The sequence below is a fragment of the Ursus americanus genome, chromosome 17 (genome assembly GCF_024610735.1).
Source record: "Ursus americanus isolate L20-20 chromosome 17, mUrsAme1.1.p, whole genome shotgun sequence".
Classification (NCBI taxonomy): Eukaryota; Metazoa; Chordata; class Mammalia; order Carnivora; family Ursidae; genus Ursus; species Ursus americanus.
This window is the reverse complement of record NC_142143.1, coordinates 25,003,745-25,022,055: the sequence shown is the minus strand read 5'-3', so window position 1 is coordinate 25,022,055 and position 18,311 is coordinate 25,003,745. Positions and strand designations below refer to the sequence as shown.

General features: G+C 40.9%; 1 protein-coding gene across 1 annotated transcript in view; it reads right to left on the bottom strand.

Moving 5' to 3' along the window:
- The window catches only part of TMCC3 (transmembrane and coiled-coil domain family 3), a 256,361-nt gene that overhangs the window by 237,262 nt on the left and 788 nt on the right, over positions 1-18,311 (bottom strand). The gene's annotated exons all lie outside the window — the stretch shown is intronic.

Here is an 18,311-nt window from a genome sequence, read left to right as displayed (position 1 = left end):
TATAACAGCTGCCCACTGGAAAAAAATACCAAAGAGGTGGGGAAAGATGGAGGGCAGAACTGACACAACGATATTCTGAACAACTGAGAATTACCGTATACGGTTGACCCCCAAACAACAACACAACTCGGGTTTGAACTGCACAGGACCACTTACAGATTTTTTTCAACAAATACCATACTGTAATGTGTTTTCCTCATAATTTTCTTAATAATGTTTCCTTTTCTCAAGCTTACTCTATTGTAAGAATACAGTACATAATACATGTAACATACAAAATATGTGTTAAATGACTATTTATGTTACCAGTAAGGCTTCTGGTCAATAGTAGGCTATTAGTAGTTTTGGGGGAGTCAAAAGTTATACATGAATTTTTGACTGTGTGACATATCAGTGCCCCTAACCCCCACGTTGTTCGAGGGTCAACCATAAATGGATTCTCAATTCACAAATAAGTAGACTTACCTATAAGCAGTCCACTTACAAAAGAGTAACCAAAATAACAATCCTGTTCATTCAGAAAATGTTGAGGACCAGCTTATGTGCTAGTCACTGTATCGAAAGCTGGGTTACAAAATGGACAAAATTCCTATCCTTACTGAGCTCATCATCTATGTGAGAAGATGAAAAAATTAACAAAGCGCTTCTAGATAGCTGGCAAAGGCTTTAAAGACGGGTGCAATGAGTTCTGAAGGAACGGGGTGGGGGGGGGTAGGTAATAAGGGGCTGGAAGGAGAGCAGCCCTCAAGACTTGGGGCTGAGTCCCAGTGACTGAGGAAGGCAATGCCAGGAGGCACAAGGTTGGGGAGTTCAGTTCAGATGGAGGGAACAAGTATATTCTCAACTGAAAATAGTGCATTCGGGGTGAACAGAAAGTGCATCTGGGCAGCAGCCAAAGAAAAGCCCAGAAAGGGAAACAGAAGCCACATCTAGAAGGGCTCCACACACCCTGACAGCGGAGCTGGGCTTTATCTGGCAGGCGACGGAACGCCTCTGCTGTATTTGCAGCCTGACTGGATTGCATGATTTCATCTGCCTACAGCAATAGCACTCAGGCCCACGTAACTGCACTTCACACATTTCTGAAGGTGTGGCTACAGGTAGGAAGACTGGAGGAAGGCGAGTGGTCCGGGTGAGCAAAGACAGTATGGTGGCGGGAGGATAATAATCATCATTTGTTCTTTCCAGTTTGGTTCCAAATCAAAGAGAGTTTAATTGAAAAGGAAAGAAACTTATCTAAAAAGAGGTCATACATTACAACTCAGCCTGGTCTTTCCACTTAAATTTAAAAAAACAAAACAAAACAAAACTAGAATCTCATTACAAGAGGACTAAAACTGCTTGCGCCTTTTGACCTGGTAATTCCATTAAGGGATTCCTAAGAAAACAACCTAGATGAGAGAAAAATAATTTTCTTCAAAGACGTTTTTGAATGTATTACTCAAATAGCCAACAAATGAAAAATAATCCAAACATCTAAAAATAAGGGATGGTTTAAATCAAACGTCATCTATCAACATAACTAAATACTACATAAATATTAAAATAACTATAGCGAAACATGGGGATGTGTATGGAAGAAAAAATCAGACTCCAAAACAATATATATCTGACCCCTGATCAATAACACAACATACATTTGAACAGCACAGGCCCGCTTATTTTCAGTAAATTCAATACGTATTTTCTCTTCCTTATGATTTTCTTTAACGTTTATTTTTTTAAAAGATGTTATTTATTTATTTGACACAGAGAAAGAGAGAGCATAAGCAGGAGGAGTGGCAGGCAGAGGGAGAAAGAGAAGCAGGTTTCCCCTGAGCAAGGAACCCAATATGGGGCTCAATCCCAGGACCCTGGGATCATGACCTGAGCAAAAGGCAGACGCTTAATAGACTGAGCCATCCAGGCACTCCTTCCTTGTGATTTTGTTAGTAACATTGTCTTTTCTCTAGCTTACTTTATTATAAGAATACATTATATAATACATATAATATACAAAATATGTATTAACTGTTTATGTTATTGGTTAAGTTTTTGGGGAGTCGAAAGTTATGTGTAGATTTTCGACTGCATGGGGGTAGGGAGTGTCAGCGTCCCCTACATTATTCAAGGGTGAGCTGTATACACAATGACTACAACCATAAGTGCCCACCATGTGTTGGGCCCAAGGTTAGGTTCTGGGAATACAAAAATAAGCCAGACACGTCCCTGTCCTCCAAGATCTCAGAGTCCACTGGGCAAACCAGACTCACATTATTACAACAGTATGAGGAGTTCTTGATGAAGCTGGGCCCCATGACAGCCCAGAAGAGGACTTGCCCAACTTAGAGACAACACACAAACACAACACAAACCTGGACATTAAAACCAGTGGCAGAACTCAGTTACAAATCTGGATGACCCCAAACATGTACTTGTTAATTTTGTTGGATTATCCTGGGCATGAATAGAAGCTGTAAGACTTATGATGAAGAACCCTCAAATCCCCAAGAATATCTGTATGAAGCCCCCAAAGAATCCTTGGACCCTGGTTTGAGAAACAAGACCTAAATTTAGGAAGGTGGCAATAGGAGGGAAAGACAAAATTCGCCCAACCATCTATAGGTCCTAGGTCCTGATGAGGATTGAGGGAGAGAAACCCAGAGATGATATCAAAGACTGAAGCCTCAGCCTCTGGAAGAATGGCAATGGGGCTTCCTGAAATAAGAAACCTAAGAAGAAGATCCGGTTTGAGTAAGAAATAAGCTCCATTTTTGACACTGAGTTTGAGGAACTTCGGGGAGAAGAAAGGTAGAGGTATTCAAGGCTTTGCTGGAAAATGATCTCTGGAGATGTGGAGCCACAGAGACTGAGCATCCAAAGTCATCTTCTGGAGATAGCTGAAGCTCAAAATGCATGTTGAGCAACACGTAACGAGCATATTTAACATGACTAAATGTAGAAATAGATCCCTTTTAGTCCCTCAAATATGTGTTAAGCATTTACTTACTTTCCAAGTAGTATCTCCATCAAATTAATAAAATAATGGAATAAAAGAATTATAATTAATAAACTATGGAATTAAAATAAAAGGTCAGCTATACACAGAGGAGACACATCAACCTCATATCTTTCCATGGAAAATATTCTCTACTTTTACAATAAATGTAATTTGGAAATACAATTTGGTTAATATAATCAACATGAAAGCTTTTTCCTGCAGTGATATATATGTGACCATCTTGCTACCAAGTCTGTGAACTTAAGAACTGTGGGGACTCTGTCTTATGTAAATGTCTAACAAGGTACCTGGAAAAATAGCAAATGCCTAATATGTGTGAAGGAATTTTGCAAGCATTAGGAAATTGCAAAGTTGTATGTAAGTACATACTACCAAGTTCTACTGCTGAAAACCATCGCGGCTGCCAGTGTGGAGGGGGATGCTTTCAATCATGTGAAATCTACGATTACTCATACGTAAATCAGTGGCAATGCAGAAAATGTGAGAAATTCAGAATCCATTCATCTTTTTGGTACTACTGAGATTCTTTTTGTGTTTGTGATCTGTATGTGCCAACATTACAATTGAGTTATTTCCATAAATAATTAAAAAAACCCATTTTCAATGATGAATTTTGAGTAGCAAAACTGGAAAGGATATTGTCAATCTGTTGTACATTCATAGAGTGCTGAATCTCATGTTCTTCCTTTCACAAATATGCTTCAATACACAGAAGAGTGAAAACCACACTGTAAATAACAGGGCTGCAAAGGGAGAGCAAGAAGGGGAGAAACACAATTTGGGTTCATACACTGGCTTGACCTCAAAACACCTGTCTTCTATTTCCACTCGCTGAAACAGACATTCCCAAGAAGATAAAGTGAAGATAATTCTTGTTCTTCCTCACCTTCTCTCTTCTGATTTCCTTATTGTCTATGAAGACAAATGGCATGGCATTTTAGGGGGAGAATCAAGCTAGGATTAAGAGGAAAGTATACAGGGGAGCCTGGGTGGCTCAGTCACAGTTAAGCATCTGACTTTTGGTTTCAGCTCAGGTCATGATCTCAGGATCACGAGATCGAGTCCCATGTCGGGCTCCTCACTCAGTGCGGAGTCTGCTAGAGGTTTTCTCTCCCTCTCCTTTTGCTCCCCCCCACTCTCTCTCTCTCTCTCTTTCTAAAATAAATAAATAAATCTTTTTTTAAAAAAAGAGGGAAATTTATGGTTTCCCTACATCTATCAGCTGAAACTTATGAACAAAACAAAGCCTCCCAAACACGTAATTACCTAGGGGACCTATTAAAAATATAGACTTCTAGGCACTCTCACAGAATTTCTGATTCAGCAAGTCTGGGGTGAGACTGCAAATCTGTGTTTTCCCAAAGCTCCCCCAAGCCCACCTACTCCCATCAATGATTCTAATAACCAGCCAGGTTTGTGAATCATGAACAAGAGACTGTACTCAGACTTAGCAAATAACAGCAATGGTTTTCATAAGGATAGCACTTTAGAGTTTACAGAAAGTGCTTTCACATAAACTATTTCATCCCCACTGCACAGATGAGGAAAATGAGGCTCAGAGAGGTCCAAAGTCATACGCCCGTATGTGTCAGGCCTCACTTCAGATGCCACAGCATAATGCTGTCCCCACTGCACCATTATTCGAGCACCAAGCTTCTGAGCACTAGTGAACTTACTCACCCGAAGTGAGCCTCGGGTCTTATTTCACAGAGGAGCCATGCAACCAACCAACCAATAACTGTGGTGTATGCGGACGATTCTTGCACCTGTCCAGAGTGCAGAAAGACCATCTACATCCTCATTAACCACTTTCACTATATAACACTAAAAAAATCTATTCAAAGGGAACTTTAATAAATTTGCAGAATGCACAGTTTGTAACATTCTAAAGTAATTTCATTTTATAACTTGTAATGAGAAATTATCAGAAGATAAAGAAAATAAGCGTACCTACTTCTGCAAAGAAAGCAATGTCCACACTCTAATTTCTGTAACATTCTGCTGAATGCCAATTGCTATATTTTTATTTCAATGCATAATTCTAAGTTTCTAGTTAATATAACTTACCAGGAACCTCAAAGGACAGGAACAAAATTTTTTGCAATTGGGAAAGGGAGCCATGAACATAAAATTTTAAAAATTGGTAGGGGTGTGATGCATCTATGAGGAGGCGGCAAGTGAGACACGCAGGTGGCTGAAATATCTTGGGTCTGGGAAAAGTGTCTGGTTTTCTGTCCATGCAGCTCTGTGTAACCTACTGAATATGGGCTATGGCATAAAAGGCTGGTTAACATACTAGAAAACAAATTGCAGACACACTTGGAACACAGGGGAATCTATTTATAAATTACAGCCTACGGGCCAAATCCAGCAACTTGTTTTTTAATGGCCCACCAGTTAAGAATGGTTTTAACATTTTTAAAGAATTGAAAGAAATTAAAAGAGTACTATTTTATGACCTGTGAACATTATATGAAATTCAGACTTTAGTGTCCATAAATAAGGTTTTACTGGAACACAACCACACTTACTCATCTATGGCTGTCTTCGCACTACAGTGGCAGAGTTAAGTAGTTGTGATAAGGGTCCATATGACCCCTAAAGCCTAAAATATTTACTATCTGCCCTTCAAAGAAAAAGTTTGCCAATTCCTGCTTTAGGGGAGGTGTTTGGTTTCTTCCTGAAAACTGATTTTAATCTATCCTTTGTTTGCCGAATGTGAAATAAAATACTGAACTCAGAATCATCTCAGATATATTTTCTTTGCTACTGACCTAAAAAGCACACCCCAGTCTAGATACCTTTGTCTGAGTGTCCAATTATTGAACTGACACTACTCCTGTGGTTTCGTAATCCAAAAGTAGGGGTAGGGAAGGGCTTCTGCACATTCAGTTCCATTATTGGAATGACAGATGTATAAAGACAGGCAGCCAGGCATACTAATCCAGCAGGGCCCTCTGCATGGGCCATGTGTGAGCCTTCCTTTCTTTGGGGAATGGACAGCTTTACCCTGTCAACAAATACTGTGGCCACTTTCCTGGCATTAATATTCTAAAATGGGAAATGCAACATATGAAGCATAATTCAAAGGAGAATGGCAGGAGCTGCTGTTGTTCCCCTTCCACTGAAGGCAGGAGTGGAGCCTATAGGAGCCCAGACAGTTCTGGTCCATTACCAGCAGCCTAATTTCTGCTATTTTTGAAGGCAACGTGAATTATAAAGCATTTGCTATTGTTGCACCAGTCAGCTAATTCAATTGTCAGAACATTTCAAACCTCGTAATTGAGACTGGAAAAAGTGGGAGTCTCACTCCTTTGAACTGCCTGTTAGACTATTCCATGTCACAGCTTGCTTGGCAGTAGGAATAAGAAAAATTCTCCATTAGGAAATTAATGTTTATAAATACCCTGGAAAGCCAAATAATAAGCATAATGATTTAGAATAAATGTAACCGGAGTGGCTTATTATTAACATTGCAAGTACATATTTTAATTTGTGGTTTTATCACACACATTGATTGTTGGTTCAACTTTTTTTTTAAGGATTTTACATTAGGTGTTTGTTTTCCTTGTGTATAGTGATCTAACCCTTAAAGTATTTTGCTCAAATTTCAAACAACACTTAATCCAGAAAAAAAAAAAGATGGTTTTGAAGAGCCAATGAAATATATACGTGTATGCAAAGTGCTTAGCACAGTGCCTTGCGTGTAATAAGCATTAAGTCAACGGTGGTTTTTACATTATTAACAAAACATGCCAACAACTATGCTAGAGAAAGAAGTCTACTTTGAAGCAACACTAGTCTACAAAATAAAGATGTTCAAATGCACAGAGGGCCTAATTTGAGGTGACCCCTCTGTCCTATTTCCAAGGCTTAAGGGTCTAGTTAATGGCCAAATTTCAAAAGACTTCATAGAACCATTTATCATTTGTCATCGGAATCCTCCAAGGTTGGGGGCGCCTGGGTAGCTTGGTTAGTTTAGTGTGTGACTTCTTCTCAGCTCAGGTCTGGATCCCACGGTTGTGAATTTGAGCCCTGCATTGGTCACAATTAGCAGCAATCCCACTCTCACTAAACCCTGCACTTGCAGGCCGCAGCCATTCTGGTTAGTTGTTGGGCTTGCTGAGCAGGTATTCTTCGAGATTCTGTTCTTAATGAGAAAAGACAAAAGGCAACCAAGAGCAAGGGAGAACAGAAGCAAGAGATGGTATTCCCAACGGCCTCCTCTTCCTCTCCTCAGAGGTAAAACAAACTGTCCAGCATGTTGGGGAACGGCTCGGTTACTTATTTAGCTAGTACAAGATGAGATTCCTTTAGTCATTCAACAGGTATTGACTGAGCCCCTACTGAGGGCCTGCCATTGTCCTACGCACTAGATACATCAATGAATAAAGCAAACATACTCAGCACAACAAAGTGGGGTGACTCTACCTATCTGACATTAAGACTTGGTATAAATAAGTAGTAACTAAGATCTGAATAAAGAGCCTACACACTCATACATATATGGAAACTTGACATATGACACAGGTGGCATTGCATATTGGCGGGAAAGGACAGGTACTCAGAAAGTGTTGCTGGAATAACTGGTTATCTATACAGGAAAAAAACTGAACCCCTACCTCACTTAACATATTACGTTTAAATCCAAGTATATTAATGGTCTAAATAGAAAAGGCAAAATTTGAACTCTCAATAGAAAACACAGGTAAATATCCTTAGCAGACGTGGAAGGATTTCTTATGAAACAAAAAGCACAAACCACACACACACACACACACACACACACACACAAAGAACAGATTACTTCCTTTAAGTTAAAATTCATCAAACTATTCCATTTAGAAAAGGACACAAACTGGAAAAATATATTTAAAACTCAGTAAGAAGGGGCGCCTGGGTGGCGCAGTCGTTAAAGCGTCTGCCTTCGGCTCAGGGCGTGATCCTGGCGTGCCGGGATCGAGTCCCACATCAGGCTCCTCCGCTGGGAGCCTGCTTCTTCCTCTCCCACTCCCCCTGCTGTGTTCCCTATCTCACTGGCTGTCTCTCTGTCACAGAAATAAATAAAATCTTTAAAAAAAAAAAAAAAAAAAAAAAACTCAGTAAGAAAAAGACAGTACGAAAGGGAAATGAGCAAAAGATATGAAGTGATAATTCACAGAAGTGAAAACTCAAACAGCCAATGACTACATAAAAATATGTTCAGGGAGCCTGGGTGGCTCAGTTGGTTAAGCGTCCAACTCTTGATCTCAGCTCGGGTCTTGATCTCAGGGGTCGTGAGTTTGAGCCCTGCATTGGGATCTAGCGCTGGGTGTGGAGCCAACTTAAAAATAAAAAAATATGTTCAACCATCAGAGAACCACAAATTAAAACCATGATGAAATATTTCACTTCTGTCAGATCTGCAAATAAATTTAAAGTCCAATAGCGCCACATGTTTGGTAAAAATATAGGCCATTCATAAATTGCTCATAAAACTCTTTGGAGGAAAGTATGGCAATATTGCGTTGAATTGACAGCACGCTCACCCTCCAGACCTACTACTTCACCCCTACATGCCGTTGCACTCACCAACAAGTACATACACAAAATCATAGCAGGACTGCTTTGAAACAACCTAAAGATATGGCAAAAACAGAAAGGACAACTTAATTATGTAGTATTCCATCACATGAATACACTTCGCTCTAAAAATGCACGACGAGCTACTGGTATCAGATGGATAAATCTCGTATACAACGTTGAGCAAAAATCCTATGTGTGTGTATATATGTTGTGATATATATACATATATAGTTCAAAGACAGGCAAAATAGTACCATATCTTGCTCAAGGATATATGCATATGTAATAAAAGTATTAAAGTGCATAGGTATGTTAAATTCAGGACAGAAGCTTCCTCTGCTTGGCAGGAAAGTACTGGGAGAGTGCCATCTCTACTGGTTGTTTTTTTTTTTTTTTTCCCTTTGTATTAGGGTCTTTTAGTGAGATACGATTTACATATAGTGATACAGATCTTAAGTGTACAGTTCAATGAGTGTGACTGACATATACGCCCATGTAAACCACAAACCTATCACGAAGTAGAAAATTTCCATCACCCCAGAAAATTCCTTCATGCCCCTTTCTAATCAGTCCCCGCCAGCAACCACTATTTTGATTCCTATCACCATAATTTGATTTTCCTTTCATATAAGTGGAACCATACAGTACGTACTCTTCTGTGTCTAGTCTGAGATTCTTCCTTGTTCCTGCATAAACAGTAGTTTATTCCTTTTTTTTAAAGATTTTATTTATTTATTCAGAGAGAGAGGAAACATGCAAGTGAGGGGAAGGACAGGAGAGGGAGAGACAGAATCCCAAGGAGACTCCCTGCTGATCACAGAGCCCAACACAGGGCTCAATCTCACAACCCTGAGATCATGACCTGCGCCAAAATCAAGAGCTGGATGCTTCACTGACTGAGCCACCCAGGTGCCCCTAGTCTGTTCCTTTCTGTGGCTGAGTAGTAGGTATTCCATTTTATAAATACACTACAGTTTATCTTAATAATTTTTTATTTTTAAGTTGTGGTAGATACATGAATGTCAATGTATTATTCTTTATGCCTTTTTTATATTAATTTATTAAATATTTCCCTTTTAAAAAAGTGTAGTTCACAGAGTCTAGAGATTCTCGAGGACATACACCTAAGGGTAAAAGAGCTGGGCTGCAGATTATGTGTACTGTCAACTGTACTAGACATTGCAGATTCCAGTTTATGACCACAGACCTATTGAATCAGCAACTCCGAAGGTGCTGCCCAGAAATCTGCATTTTTAATGAGCTCCCCAAGTAATTCTTATGTACATGTTTTTTGTGCAACATGTTTTATAAACCACTGTGTATAAATACGTTCCCAATGTATTCTGTGTTCTGTAACTCCAATGGCTTCAATTATTGCTGCTATATGCCAATAATTCATAAATTTATATCTTTAAATAAAACTTCTTCCTAAACTATAGACCTCAGTAGTCATCCGCTATAACTATCTCTACATGAACGGCCCAATGGTCCCTCAAACTCAAAGTGTACAAAACAGAGGCAATCTTCCCAAGTCCTACTCCTCGGTTTTCCCTCCAGTTTCAGGTCTCAGTTCATGGCACCACCATACACCTAGTATTACCAAACCAGAAACCTGAGAGTCTGTCATTCTGATATCCTCTCCTCCCTTATCCTCCACATCCTATCAGTGACTAAGTGTTGGTAATTCTACTACTAAAATCCCTCTTGAATAGAACAGGTCTCTCCATTCCCTTACCATCTCCCTAGTCCAGGTCATCTGGATCACTGTAGTGGCCTCCTAACCAGTCTCCCTACCTCTGGTCTTGCCCCTCCAGTCCATTCCCTACCTTATGGCCAAAGGAACCTTCTGAAACAAACATCTCATTTTCAAAAAATGTGCTTAGAACCTCTCAATGGGTTTTTATTGCCTTTGGGACATTCAACATGACTTACGAAGCCTTTCATGATCTGGCCTCTCTATCTTTCCAACCTGAGCTCTTGGAATAATTCCCTTGCTCTCTACCCATTTTGCTACTCTGAATGCATCTCACTTTCCTAATTGCACCATTTCTCGCTCTCCTTTTGCATATGCTATTCATTCTACCTGGAAAGCAATCCTCCTCCTCTTTCCCTGGCTGCCCTTGCTTGTCCTTCAAGTCTCACCTGAAGGGTCACCTCATCTAGAAGGCTTTTATGAACCCCCCAGACTAGGTAAGGAACTCCCACTACAATACCCTAGCAACTCGTTTTCCCTTTGCAACAGATTATACCATAATTCACAGAACTGTTCATGTTCTCAGACTACAGACTCTGTGAGATCAGGGCCGTGGGGAGTTGCTCAGCCGCAATGGATTCCTAACACATAGTACGAGGTCCATTCTAAGTATTTCTTTCATGACTGTTACCACATTATGTTTAGTATACATGCAAACAAAGCTTATCATGATAGCCTCAGTTGTTTCCTTCTACTGAAGTTATGAATAATTCTAATTTCAGAAATTGTATATTATACGCAACATTTATGTTTTACTCCCCCACCACTTTGGCGATCCTCATCTGCCACCAGAGAAGAAGTCCATCAACAGGAACAAGAAGTACACGCAAAAGAATGAAACTGGACCACTTGCTTTCACCATATACAAAAATAAACTCAAAATCCAGTAAAGACCTAAATGTGAGACCTGAAATCATAAAAATCCTTGAAGAAAAATAGGCAGTAATCTCTCTGACATCAGCTGTAGCAACGTTTTTCTAGATATGTCTCCTGAGGCAAGGGAAACAAAAGCAAAAATAAACTACAGGGACTATACCAAAATAAAAAGCTTCTGCACAGTGAAGGAAACAATCAACAAAACTAAAAAGCAACCTACTGAATGGGAGAAGATATTTGCAAATGACATATCCAGTAAAGGGTTAATATTCAAAACCTATAAAGAACTTATACAACACAACACAAAAACAAAAAATCCAACTTAAAAAATGGGCAGAAGACATGAACAGATATTTCTCCAAACAAGACAACCAGATGGCCAGCAGACACATGAAAAGATGCTCAACATCACTCACCATCAGGGAAATGCAAATAAAAACCACAATGAGCTATCACCTCACACTGTCAGAATGGCTAAAATCAACAACACAAGAAACAACAAGTGTTGGCAAGGATATGGAGAAAAAGGAACACTCTTGCAATGTTGGTGGGAATGCAAACTGGTATAGCCACTGTGAAAAACAGTATGGAGTGTCCTCAGAAAGTTAAAAATAAAACTACACTATAATCCAGTAATCAGACTACTGGGTATTTACCCAAAGAATACAAAAACACTAATTCAAAGGGATACATGCACCCTTATGTTTACAGCAGTATTATTTACAACAGCCAAATTATGGAAGCAACTCGTGTCCATGGATTGATGAATGGATAAACAAGATGGAGGGGAGGGTGTGTATAATATATATATAATGGAATATTATTCAGCCATAAGATAGAACAAAATCTTGCCATTTGCAACGACATAGATGGAGCTAGAGAATATTATGCTAAGTGAAATAAGTCAGTCAGTGAAAGACAAATGCCATATGATTTCACTCATATGTGGAATTTAAGAAACATAAGAAATGAGTAAAGGAAAAAAAATGAGAGACATAAACCAAGAAACAGACACTTAACCATAGAGAAAAAAATGGTGGTTACCAGAGGGCAGTTGGGGGATGGGTGAAATGGGTGAAGGGGATTAAGAGTACATTTATGACGAGCACTGAATAATACACAGAATTGCTGAATCACTGTATTGTGCACTTGAAACTAATATAGCACTGTATGTTAAATATACTGGAATTAAAATTGAAAAAAACTTTTAAAAAGTAGGAGGGAGCATGAAGTGGCAAGACTCAGAACTAGCCAGCTTGATTCTCAAACCTTAAAAAAAAGCCCATGTATTTTTCAACAATGTCACACCTCAGTTACAAGGGAGGCACAATGCTTGAAGTCTTGTTAGGATTACAATGATTGAAGTGGAAAGGCTTCTGGCAAAAGGTATGAAAGTTTATATGTTTTCTGCTGGGATTTTCAGTCTAAGGCACAGCTGGGTACACTCAGCAGCTGCCAAGGTTACAGGCTGTGTGTCAATTCACCAGCAGTTTACCTAGATCAAAAGCTCTCAATTTTAAATCCCCAACCTTCCATCCTACTTTTTGGGGGACATAAATATTAAAAACACAAATTCTGATGCCAGAAGGCCTGGTTTAAAATCCCTGCTACATGATTTATTAGTTGTGGTATGCTAAGCAAATTACTTAGTCATTCAGTGTCTAACTTCCTCATTTGAAAATGGGAATAAAACAGCACTTATTTCATAGGCTTGTTGTGAGGATTAAATGAGTTAAATACACACAAGGCACTCAGTAAGGGCTCAGTAAGTGTTCAACATATCTACGGGCATAGGAATAGGTCTGGAGGAGAAAGAATGTGAGACAGAACAGAGAAAACAAAAGCAAAAGAAATGTGCTATGTAACAATAACTGAGCAATTTGAATAGATTATCTTTCAAACCTCAGAGAAACCTTTACTGCAGGCTAACCAATCCAGTGGCACGGCTAGGAAATAGCTGAGTTGGATTTGGGTCCAAGTAGTCTGTCTCCAGAGACCAAGTCCTGAACCACTAAGAAATACTATTTTCCATCTTCGCATCTGGCCTTTGGGGAATGGAATTCCCGGGTTGTATACGAGAAGGGAAGCAAAAAGATATAAGGAATGGAAAGGAAGAAAGAATAAAATAAGGCCAGACTCATCTATTTTCTCCATTTGAAAAAGGTAAAGTGACAAGTTTCCCTTTACCATCCCTTCACAGACGTAACAAGAGCCCACTATCTTTGCGGACACTACTTTGAATTCAGTGAGCCAGGATGAAATCAAAATCACTGTTAAGCACTTAAACAGATCCTTCTCAACCTAAATCCAAACGTGAAATGGAAATATGGGACATGAACTCCAAGAGTGGGCCAGAGAGCAGTGGATGGCAGCATTAGGGACACAGAAACCATACATCTGTCTAGAACGGCAAGACAAGGTGAGGTGCTCCAGAGTCAGACACGGGATCCAAATTCTTGTTTGACCTGTCACATCAGAAAAATAACATCCCTAAGCATCACTTTTTTCATCTGCAAAAAGGGAACAAGAACGTTGGCCTCTCCGTGGATAACACCCACCTCTCCACAGATAAATAACTGAGGCAATGTTAAGAAGAAACAGACAGGCACCCTCACACATGGAGGTGTAAACTGAGGGTAATTAGGCAATCTCTCTCTTTGCAATTTAACGAACTTACAATGTGCCAGGCACAATACTAGTCACTTTAAAATATTAACTTATTCAGGGCGCCTGGGTGCCTCAGTTGGTTAAGCATCAGCCTTCAGCTCAGGTCATGATCTCAGGGTCCTGGGATCTAGCCCCCACTTCGGGGCTCCCTGCTTTCAGGCTTGCTACTTGGGCTTCTCCCTCTACACCCCTCCCCCACCCCGCTTGTGCGTGTGCACACACACTCTTTCAAACAAATAAAATCTTTTTAAAAATATACTTATTCGGCGTTTGCGGTAGACTGCTTGCAAAAATGGTAGCAATGATTCCCTTCACTGTATCCTAGTCTTCGGAGAGTCCTCTCCCACACAGATGCTGAGCTTGGCCATGAGACTTACTTTGGTCAGTGGGACAACAGCAAATGCGATACAAGCAGATATCTGAAAAATGCTTGTGCTCTGGGGTTTGCCCTCTCTCGCTGCTCTTTGAAACCCTGAGACCATCACATAAAGAAACCTGAGCTAACTGACTGCAGCATGAGAAATCACATGTCATTCCATGAGGTCCCCACAGGCCAACTCATCTGTCAACTACCAGACATGAGGGCGAGGCCAGCCTAGATCCTCCAGCTACCAGCTGACCCACCACGCGACCACAGAAGCATGAAAGAACCCAGCAGAGCTCCCTCGGACTGGCCCAGACAAGAAGAGCCACCCAGGCAACCTACAGATTCATGAGCCAAGTAAAATATATATATATATGTATTTCTCTTCTATATATTCTCTATACTATGCTGCTTCACCTAACAAAAGTAAAGATGCTTTTTTTCACATCAGTTGACTCAAAAATTCATCATATAGATATACTCACACACACGTAAAATCACATATGTGTAAGATTATTCGCTGCAGCACTGTGGATAATAGCAAAAGACTGGTACAAAGAATCCTAGTACATCCATATAAAGGTATCCCACATGCAGCCATAAAAAGAACCAAAGAGATCAACAAATACTGATCTTATGTACAAGGGGGGGAAAAAGCAAAGTGCACTTATATGCTACATTTATATTCACATTTGTGTATAAAAAAAAGGGAAAAAGTACGAATATGTAACTGCTTGTATATGCACAGATTATTTCTGGAAGGACACAAGAAATGGGTTTCATATCAATTACTTCTGGCTAAACGGAACCAGTTGGCTGGGCAACAGAATATGAAAAACAATCTTCACTGTAAATATTTTCATATATTTTGAATTTTATACTGTATGAAGATATCACCTCTTAATTTTAACTTAAAAGGCTGTTATGAACACAAAGGGTGACGATAAATGCCTGGCACAGAGAAAGCAGTCAACCAATAGTAGCTACCATTATAATTATTTTTCTACAAATGATTTCTAACTCTAAGACAAATAATTTTTTAAGGTAGCTAATCCTCTGAAATCCCTGGCTCTGCACAGGAAAGAGCTCATCTTGGATGCAAAAGTAAAGAACGAAACATTAGCTAGCTATGAGGACAGGTGAAAGAAGAACCCAACACATGGCTCCCCTGGTGGTCGTGACGTGAGTTCCAAAGCACTGGGCAGAGTGGTAAAGCCCCCTTTCTGCCTCTCCTCAGAGAAACCCAATTATTGGGCATCACCTGTGCTCCAACTTTGTACATTCTCTATGCACCTTTTATTTCATTCAGCAAGAGCAAATGAAAGTAATTACTTTCTATTCTAACAGTGTGTCTGCCCTCCCTCTGCAGTACCGATGTACAACAGTTGAAATGCTGCCACGCACGTGTGCCAAACTACTAAATTATCTGCTTCTCGAGAACCAGAAATGATCTGGGGCAGGAGCAGGCAGTCTGCAGGCAGCAGAGAGTAATGGCAAGAGCCAGGGCTTTGAAGTCAGGCAAACCTAGGTACAAATCCCAAAACTGACCCTTAGCTGAGGTTAGAGCAGAAGGCCCAACCTCAGAGCTTATTACCCCATCTGCAAAATGGTGACTGACAGTTACAATCTCACAGGACTCTTGTGAACACATGTATCACAGTACTAAGTACAGAGTAAACGTTCACTAAATGTTAGCTATTTTCATTATCATAGGGGCATTCCAACTGAGGTCCAACCACCTTTTCTCCATCTCTCTCCTCTCTGTCTCACCCCAACAAATAGAAACCTTCGGTGTACATTAAAAGATTCCCACCTCTCCCTTCCACACCAGCAAGTTCAACCGACTCTACCTCCAAAATCCATCCAGTCTTTCCACCTCTCTCCATCACTCCTGCACACAAAGGTGGGCTCTCTTTACCATGGCCATCCCCATTCCATAATTCATTCTACACACAATAGCCAAGTAGATCTTCAAAAAAATAAACTAGATCATGTCATTCTATTCCTCTGCTTAAAATTCTCTAAATAACATCCCTCTGCATTTAGGCTGAAATCCAAATTTCTTATCATGGCCAACAAGTCCCTACAGAACTTGGTCCCTACCTCTCTCTCCAACCTCGCTTCATTCCACCCGCTCCATCTCGCATACATTCCACTCCACTTCAGCCTCAGTATCTTCTTTCTGTTACTCACACAGGCCAAGTCTCTTCCTGCCTCAGAGCCTTTGCACCTGACGTTCCCCATCCTGGAACACTTTCCCCAAACCTTCACACGGCTGACTTCTTTTCATCATGTAATTCATACTTCAAATAGCAATTCCTTAGAAATGTCTTCCATGACCACAGAAACTAAAATGGCTTCACTCCCTGATTTACTCCCCATTTCATTATCCTGCTTTATTTTCTTTATAGCATTTATCACTATCTAAAATTAATTGGGTATTTGGTTACTTCTTTATTGTCCAGTTTCTCAAAATGTAGGCTCCAAGAGTACAAGGTTCTTTGCCATCATCTCCCCGGTGTACTTCTAGAACTTAGAATGGTAGCTACACACAGTAGGTGCATAATACATTTGCCTTATGGTGGTAGAAGAGGTGTTTAAAACACAAACTGCAAGCTCTAGTCCCAGTGATTCTGATTTAATAGGTCTGAAGTACAGCTCAGCAATCTGCATTTCTAGCAAGCATCCATCTTTTTCATCCTAAAATGAGCAGGACGCAAATCAAAATTTTCTATTATTATTTATTTATCTGAGAGAGAGAACACTAGGGAGAGTGCAAGTTGGGGGGGGGGGGTGCGGGTGGTTGGGCGGAGGAGGGGAGAAGGAGAGGGAGAAGCAGACTGGCTGTTGAGCAGGGGCTGGGCTTGATCCCAGGACCCTAAGATCATGACCTGAGCCAAAGGCAAATGCTTAACCCACTAGTTACTCAGGAGCCCAGCAAATCACATTTTAAAATACTCTGGTCAATGGCCTCCATCACCAAATCATGCTTCTCCCTCTAACACACCTTGCTTAGGCCTACAGATCCCATTCCAGCTGCTTTCCTTAATGAACTCGGTGACACTAAGGTAAAAAGAACGTTCCGGACCCCTGAGTTTATAGTTCAAAAAAGTAACCCCACCTGTTTCCATTTCTGCTGCTCCATCAATGCCAGAAATGCTAAACTAGCTGGCCAGCCCGGCTGGAATCCTGTCCTCCCCAGAAACACCTGAGCAGGTTTGGACTCACTCCAAAAGGTATGCAGGTAAATTTCCATGTCAGCTCACTAATACACTTTCCAGAGGCAGCTGGGACCAATTCATACTTGCTCTACATGCCCTCCAAATACACTACCCCCCTCCATCAACATACACAGAAGACTTAATTCTGAAACCAACTGCAAAACGACAGGCCGGAATTCCCTTTAAAGCAACCTAGCAGCTGAGAGAAGAAATCTTCGAAAAAGCCACTCACTCGGGTGACCAAATAGGCACATACATGGCCTTCCTACAAGGCAACCCCTACCTCCAACCCAGAGAAATTCACAGGCTCTGGCGAGAAAGTCTTATTCTGTTTTTCCCATTTCTTCTCAGCTTTGTCTCTTCAGAAAACACTCAACACCCTTTTCCTGGCGCCCAAACTGTCATTAGGCTTGGCCTTAGGAGGTCTGGGAAAATGTCAAGGGTACCTACTTAGACTTAAGTTTCCTCTACTTCTCCCCGACCCTGTAAGTGCCCAGATCCCGCATTTGATTAAAGCGGTTCCCACGCCCCAGGTTAAAATCCAAACAGCATATTGGGGCTGGTAATTTAGAAATCACCAACACTTTCGTATAAATTAGCTTCCCCAGACAGGTAAGACCAAGCTGCGAGGGGAGTGTGCGTGTGCTCTCCCGGGCTGACCACAAGCAGTACCAACGTCCCAGGCCGTTCCTTGAAGGGGAATAAACTCTGCCGATCAGCCTGTAGTGGGCAGTTTTTCCGCTAAGAGCCACGAGCGCAGGGGCCCTTCACCCTTGCAGTTCAGGGGGCAGCACTCCCCAGGGCGCCCCCAGGAGCACGTGCCGGCAGTCCGCCTCGGGACCCCACGGGTTCGCGTCCGCTGGC